Source organism: Rhinopithecus bieti, unplaced genomic scaffold (genome assembly GCF_001698545.2).
Source record: "Rhinopithecus bieti isolate Rb0 unplaced genomic scaffold, ASM169854v2 scaffold_2572, whole genome shotgun sequence".
Lineage (NCBI taxonomy): Eukaryota > Metazoa > Chordata > Mammalia > Primates > Cercopithecidae > Rhinopithecus > Rhinopithecus bieti.
Genome location: NW_016804595.1, coordinates 1,400,017 through 1,405,758, shown reverse-complemented (window position 1 = coordinate 1,405,758; position 5,742 = coordinate 1,400,017). Strand labels below are relative to the sequence as shown.

The 5,742-nt window shown below is 42.3% G+C and overlaps 1 long non-coding RNA gene across 1 annotated transcript; it reads right to left on the bottom strand.

Annotated features, from left to right (window-relative positions):
- Positions 1-454: 454 nt before the first annotated feature.
- On the bottom strand, positions 455-5,208 carry LOC108527814 (uncharacterized). The gene is made up of 3 exons (XR_001884937.1): positions 5,121-5,208; positions 2,015-2,172; positions 455-838 (listed from the first exon to the last, which is right to left on the bottom strand). It is a non-coding gene; the product is annotated as an uncharacterized LOC108527814 (long non-coding RNA).
- Between the last annotated feature and the right edge of the window lie 534 nt (positions 5,209-5,742).

Sequence of the window (5,742 nt, the reverse complement as noted above, 5' to 3'; positions counted from 1 at the left end):
AATCTGTTTGCAATTATCTTAGCCTGGAACTTAATCCGTTTTAAATATAAACACCATGTTTTAGTTTAGATTTTTTTCATTCTAGGGATGTAACTATGTTGTGGTATCAGTCAGGATCTAGTCGGGAAAACAAACTACATTACTAGGGATGTAACTATGTTGTGGTATCAGTCAGGATCTAGTCGGGAAAACAAACTACATTACTATTATTTTTTGAGATGGAGTCTTGCTCTGTCACCCAGGCTGGAGTGCAGTGTCATGATCTCTGCTCATTGCAAACTCCACCTCCCGGGTTCAAACAATTCTCCTGCCTCAGCCTCCTGAGTAGCTGGGATTACAGGTACCTGCCACCACACCCAGCTAATTTTTGTATTTTCAGTAGAGACGGGGTTTCACCATGTTGGTCAGGCTGGTCTCGAACTCTTGACCTCAAGTGATCCACCAGCCTCAGCCGCCCAAAGTGCTGGGATTACAAGTGTGAGCACCGCGCCCGGCCCAACCTACATTATTTTAACAGAAATAGCATTTTCCTGTTTGCCCCAAGAATATGCGTCAGCAGCACTTTGTGGATGCGGTGTTTACCCTGAGATAACTTTGCCACGAAAAATCTCACTTTTATTACTTTTGCATTGCTCTAACATATCAACCTTGCAAACAAAAGACGTCATTCTATTTATAGCATTCTGTTTCTAGTAGTGGCATTTCCATTTACAAAATATAGTAATTCTCAATCACTGAAAATGTCAAATTCTAGAAAATGTAGCATTCCTACACATGATGTTAACAGCATTCTCGAACAGTTGTTGGCTGAAGAGTCACTTGATGATATCCGATTTTTCTGAAATAGATGATTTCGATGTTAGTTCTATTTAGAAATAACTCCAAGAACAGTTTTGGATTTTCACATTGAAAATCAGATTTGCTTCAACCTCAAAGAGCGTGTTTATGTAAAATATTAAATGAGTGCAGGCAGTGAGCGATACTTTTTGTTGTTGTTGTTGAGACAGAGTTTCGCTCTTGTTGCCCAGGCCGGAGTGCAACGGTGCGCTCTCAGCTCTCCGCAACCTCCACCTCCTGGGTTCAAGCGAGTCTCCTGCCTCAGCTTCCCTAGTAGCTGGGATTACAGGTGCACACCACCATGCTCAGCTAATTTTTTTTTTTTTTTTTTTGTATTTTTGGTAGATACAGGGTTTCACCATGTTAGCCAGGCTGGTCTTGAACTCCTGACCTCAGGTGATTCTCTTTGGCCTTCCAAAGTGCTGGGATTACAAGTATGAGCCACCGCGCCCAGGCAGCTATACTTTTGTTTCTAAACAAAAAAAGGGTTAATATGAGGAATTGCTTAAATAGTCCCATTTAATAGGGGGAATTGTTTAAATAGGTGTTAGAGGACTGAAAAAGCAAAAAGGGAGCACAGATACAGTAACTTTAAAAAGCAGCTATCACCAGTAGGGCTAGGGACAATGGGAAAATGTTAGTTATTGGAACTAAAAGTTTGGAAGAGAGGCCCTTTTCTTCTTTTCATATCTTCATTCCTGAAGGGTCTGAACCCATTTTTTAATCGTTTAAAAAATTATAGTAGCTTCCATCAACTTTTACTATAGGATATGGACGTATTAAGAGGTACCACAGAAAATCCAGAACATTGTCCTTCCTATCCCCATCGTCCTCCCTGTTCCCACTGTGTTGTAGCAAGCCAATTTCCTCTTGTTAATGGGAATCAGTAACCCCACCCAGAAGAGTAACCCCTGCTTTGCCTGTTGTTTCCATAACATGTGGAACCGAAAGTGGACACATCCCAGTCTTAGCTTCCAATTCAATGAAACCATAATTGTGATCCCTGGTGGGAACCCTCTCTTGGGAAGTAACATCCCCAAACCAGCAGAGCTCAAAGTTACAGGCACTGGAAGCAAACACTGGATGAGCGGATTATTGGGGGTAATGATGAGAAGAACCACTTCTACTACAACCACCACTCCCTTCTCCCTCCCAGACCCACCCTTGATTCTTGTACCTTGTATTTTGGGGGAAGCAGTACTATGTACTGACTCCTGACTCAAAGCATTTTCTGTATCCTCCAAGAGGTAACTTCACTATTTTAGTGTGCTATTTCCCAACTGGTGCCGGAACTCAAGTCTTCAGTAGAACTCCATCATCCTTCCAGGTCAGCTGCTTCTGGCGGATGAGGTATAGATAAGACTGGTAAATTCAATTTGCATGAGTCCATTGCTGCATTTCTTTTGCCATGAGTTCCTCAGAAAGAACTAATATTGTGTAGACTATATAACGGTGAATAAGATACAATGTAAGTCATGGATAGTAGTTCTGTCAGAAACACTCTCTGGGCCGGGCGTGGTGGCTTATGCCTGGAATTCCAGCACTTTGGGAGGCTGAGGCAAGCAGATCACCTAAGGTCAGGAGTTCCGAGACCAGCCTGGCCAACATGGTGAAACCCTGTCTCTACTAAAAATGCAAAAATTAGCCAGACATGGTGGTGCATGCCTGTAGTCCCAGCTACTTTGGAGGCTGAGGCAGGAGAATCACTTGAACCCAGGAGGTGGAAGTTTCAGTGAGCCGAGATCATGCCACTGCACTCCAACCTGGGCAACAGAGCAAGACTCCATCTCCAAAAAGAAAAGAAACACTCGCTGGGCACAAATCTGTATCAGCCGGGCATGGAGGCTCACACCTATAATCTCAGCACTTTGGGAGGCTGAGGTGGGTGGATCACTTGAGGCCAGGGGTTTGAGACCAGCCTGGTCAACATGATGAAACACTGTCTCTACTAAAAGTACAAAAATTAGCTGGGCGTGTTGGCACACTCCTGTGATCCCAGCTATGCAGGATGCTGAGGCAAGAGAATCGCTTGAACCTGGGAGGCAGAGATTGCAGTGAGCTGAGATCATGCCACTGCACTCCAGCCTGTGCAACAGAGCAAGACCCTACCTCAAAAAAAAAAAAAAAAAAAAAAAAAAAAAAAAAAAAAAGGCAAGAAAGCAAGCAAAAGAAAACAAATTCATATCCACAATATGTGTCTACTTTAGTGAAGACAAGTAACTGTTCCCTCCATAAAGGAAGGGTTCCAATATAACCAATTTGCTACCACGTGGCTGACTAGTCTCCCTTGGAAATGGTGCTTCTCAATGTGTGATTTCTGATGTTGTCAGATATCAGTCTTACTGCAGAGAAGCCTAAGATGTGAAGCCCAAGGATAGTCTTTATTCCTGACTCCATGGCGACTTTGAGCAAGCACTACAGTAGGTGGAGAAAGAGGCCCACTCCACCGAATGTGTCATTCACCTAATTACTGAAAGCCTTCTCAGAGTAGATGCTCTATGGTGAGCATTCACATGGCACACAAATTCCTCACACTTTGTGCCCATTCTGAAAGGTGCACCCACAAACCTCTTTCCCAGACCACCTTGTCGTTCCAAGTTGCGGACCATTCAGCAACACCATCAATAATTGCCTGTGAATGAGTGTAGATCTATACCTCTGACCATCTCTCTCAATCCAGACAAAGTAGACACTAGGTGCACTGCTGGAAATTTCTTGCACTGAGAAAATTTCCCTTCGGTACTGTCATCAGGGGGCATTCCTTATTGAGATTGTGATGCTGGAATAGACCACTTCCAGCTTGTGCCTGTATATTTAGAACTGTCTGTAAATAGTTAACTGGTCTTAAGAAATTCCCCAAGAAGTTGAAGATAAGGAGGCACCAGGAGTAAGTATCAAAGGAATCTGAGCCACTGGCTAAGGCAACTTGTGCTTTCTGGACCTGCTTAAACTCAGTCTCTTACAAACCATTTCCATTTGATGAGGAATTACTCTTGTGTTTGTCCAGTCTTATGGACTGGCCGATCAGATAACACTCAGTTCATAATGGGCAGCTGAGCTTGCAGTCACTTGATTGTCTCATGGCCAGTCATTCAAATTCACTTAGCAAGCTAGAGACCATTCCTCAAATAGAAAATTGTTATCTGCAGAAGAGGGCATGGCTTGCTTTACAACTAAGGAATTGCAGATCTAATCAAGGTTCACCAGAGGCTCTATATAGCATCCTTATTTGCCACAGACACTTTAAGTATCATTGGATTCTTCTGGGTCATCAAATCCTGCTACAGATATTTCTTCTCCCCTTGTTCCTAATAAAAAATTCCAGCCTTATGGGTTGCTCTATAAATGGGTCCCAGTATCACACTCAGATGTGGTACATATTGCCTCTAAAATCCAAAGATACCCAGAAAGTATTGTGTCTCTTTTCTTAGTGGTAGATGGTAAAAGGTGAAGTAATTTGTCTTTTACCTTGGAGAGAATATCCTGGTGTTTTCTAGACTACTGGACCTCCAGAAACTTCACTAAGGTGATGAATTTTCTTGGGGTTTGTACCCAATCTGTGGCTCACATGTGTGTTGTTAAGGCAGCTAAAATATTTGTTACTTCCTGTTTATCAGGGCCAATCAGTTTGATGTCTTTAACATAGTGATCAAGACCTGTGCAGATGAGATTATGCCAGAGAGTGGGAGTGTTTACATCCCCTACAGAAGACTGTAAAGGTATACTGTTGGCCTTGCCATATAAAAGAAAACAACTTTTGGTGAAAATTGAAATAGATAAAAAGCATTTGCCATATCAATAGTGCACACCAGGTGCCTAGGGCTGTGTTGCTTTGTTGTAGTAAAGACAGCATATATAGAATAGCAGCTGCAACTGACATTACCATTTGATTAAATTTACAACTTAATAACAAGTCATAGTTATTCTCTAAGATCTTTTGCATAGGCCAAACAGGTGAGTTAAATGGGGATGTGACAGTATTATCATTCCTGTATCTTCTACATCTTTTCTGGTGGTAGCAATTTCTACATATTTCCAGGGATTGAGCATTGTTGTTGGTTTTCTATTCTGGTATCAAGAGGAAATTCCAGAGGCTTCCATTTGGCCTGTTTTACCATAATAAACTTTACTCTGTGGGTCAGAGAAGTGATGTTGGGATTCTGTTAGTTACTGAGTATGTCTATTCTAATTAAGAGTTGAGGAGATAACTGTAGTTTGGGTGTGCAGAGCTACTGGATCCACACTGATTTGTACTTGGTTAAAAAATTTCATTTGTCACCTACCAGAGATCCCCATTTTGATTGGTGGATCCAGTGGTATTTGCAATCCTCAGGAATTGGCATTAATTCAGAAGCAGTGTCAGTGATCCCTCAAATGTCTGGGTATTTCCTTTTTTCCCAGTACTCGCTCAGCCTAGAAAAAGACATCAGATTCCTTTGGATAAGGCTTGGATGAGGATTTGTAGTATATATTTATGACAGTGCTGCAAGACCGTCCTGAAGGGGACCAGCTTCCCTTTTAATCAAGGAGCTCTGTGTCTATGAACTCATTTAGGTATGGAAACTGAATGAAAGATAATTTCATTTTGATGGCTCAAGGGAGCTTTCAGGTGGCAGACCTAGAGCTTTGTCTGTTATAAAGATCAATGGCTATTTCCAAAGTCTGCCCGTCTATTTCATTCCTAGGACAACCTAGGGCACTGGCAGATATACCTGTAAGTTAAGACCTTTAAGTGCTACTTTGTCTCTGCTGTCCATTACAGTAAATGTGTCCACCTTGTCTCTGCCAGCTAAGTGCTGCCACTTGGCCATTGCTGTCGCAGGATCCCACAAATATAAAAATCAAGGAGCCATCTCAATGAAAGCATCTCCCACCATCATATCCAGTGACTAGAGAGTTTTCTGA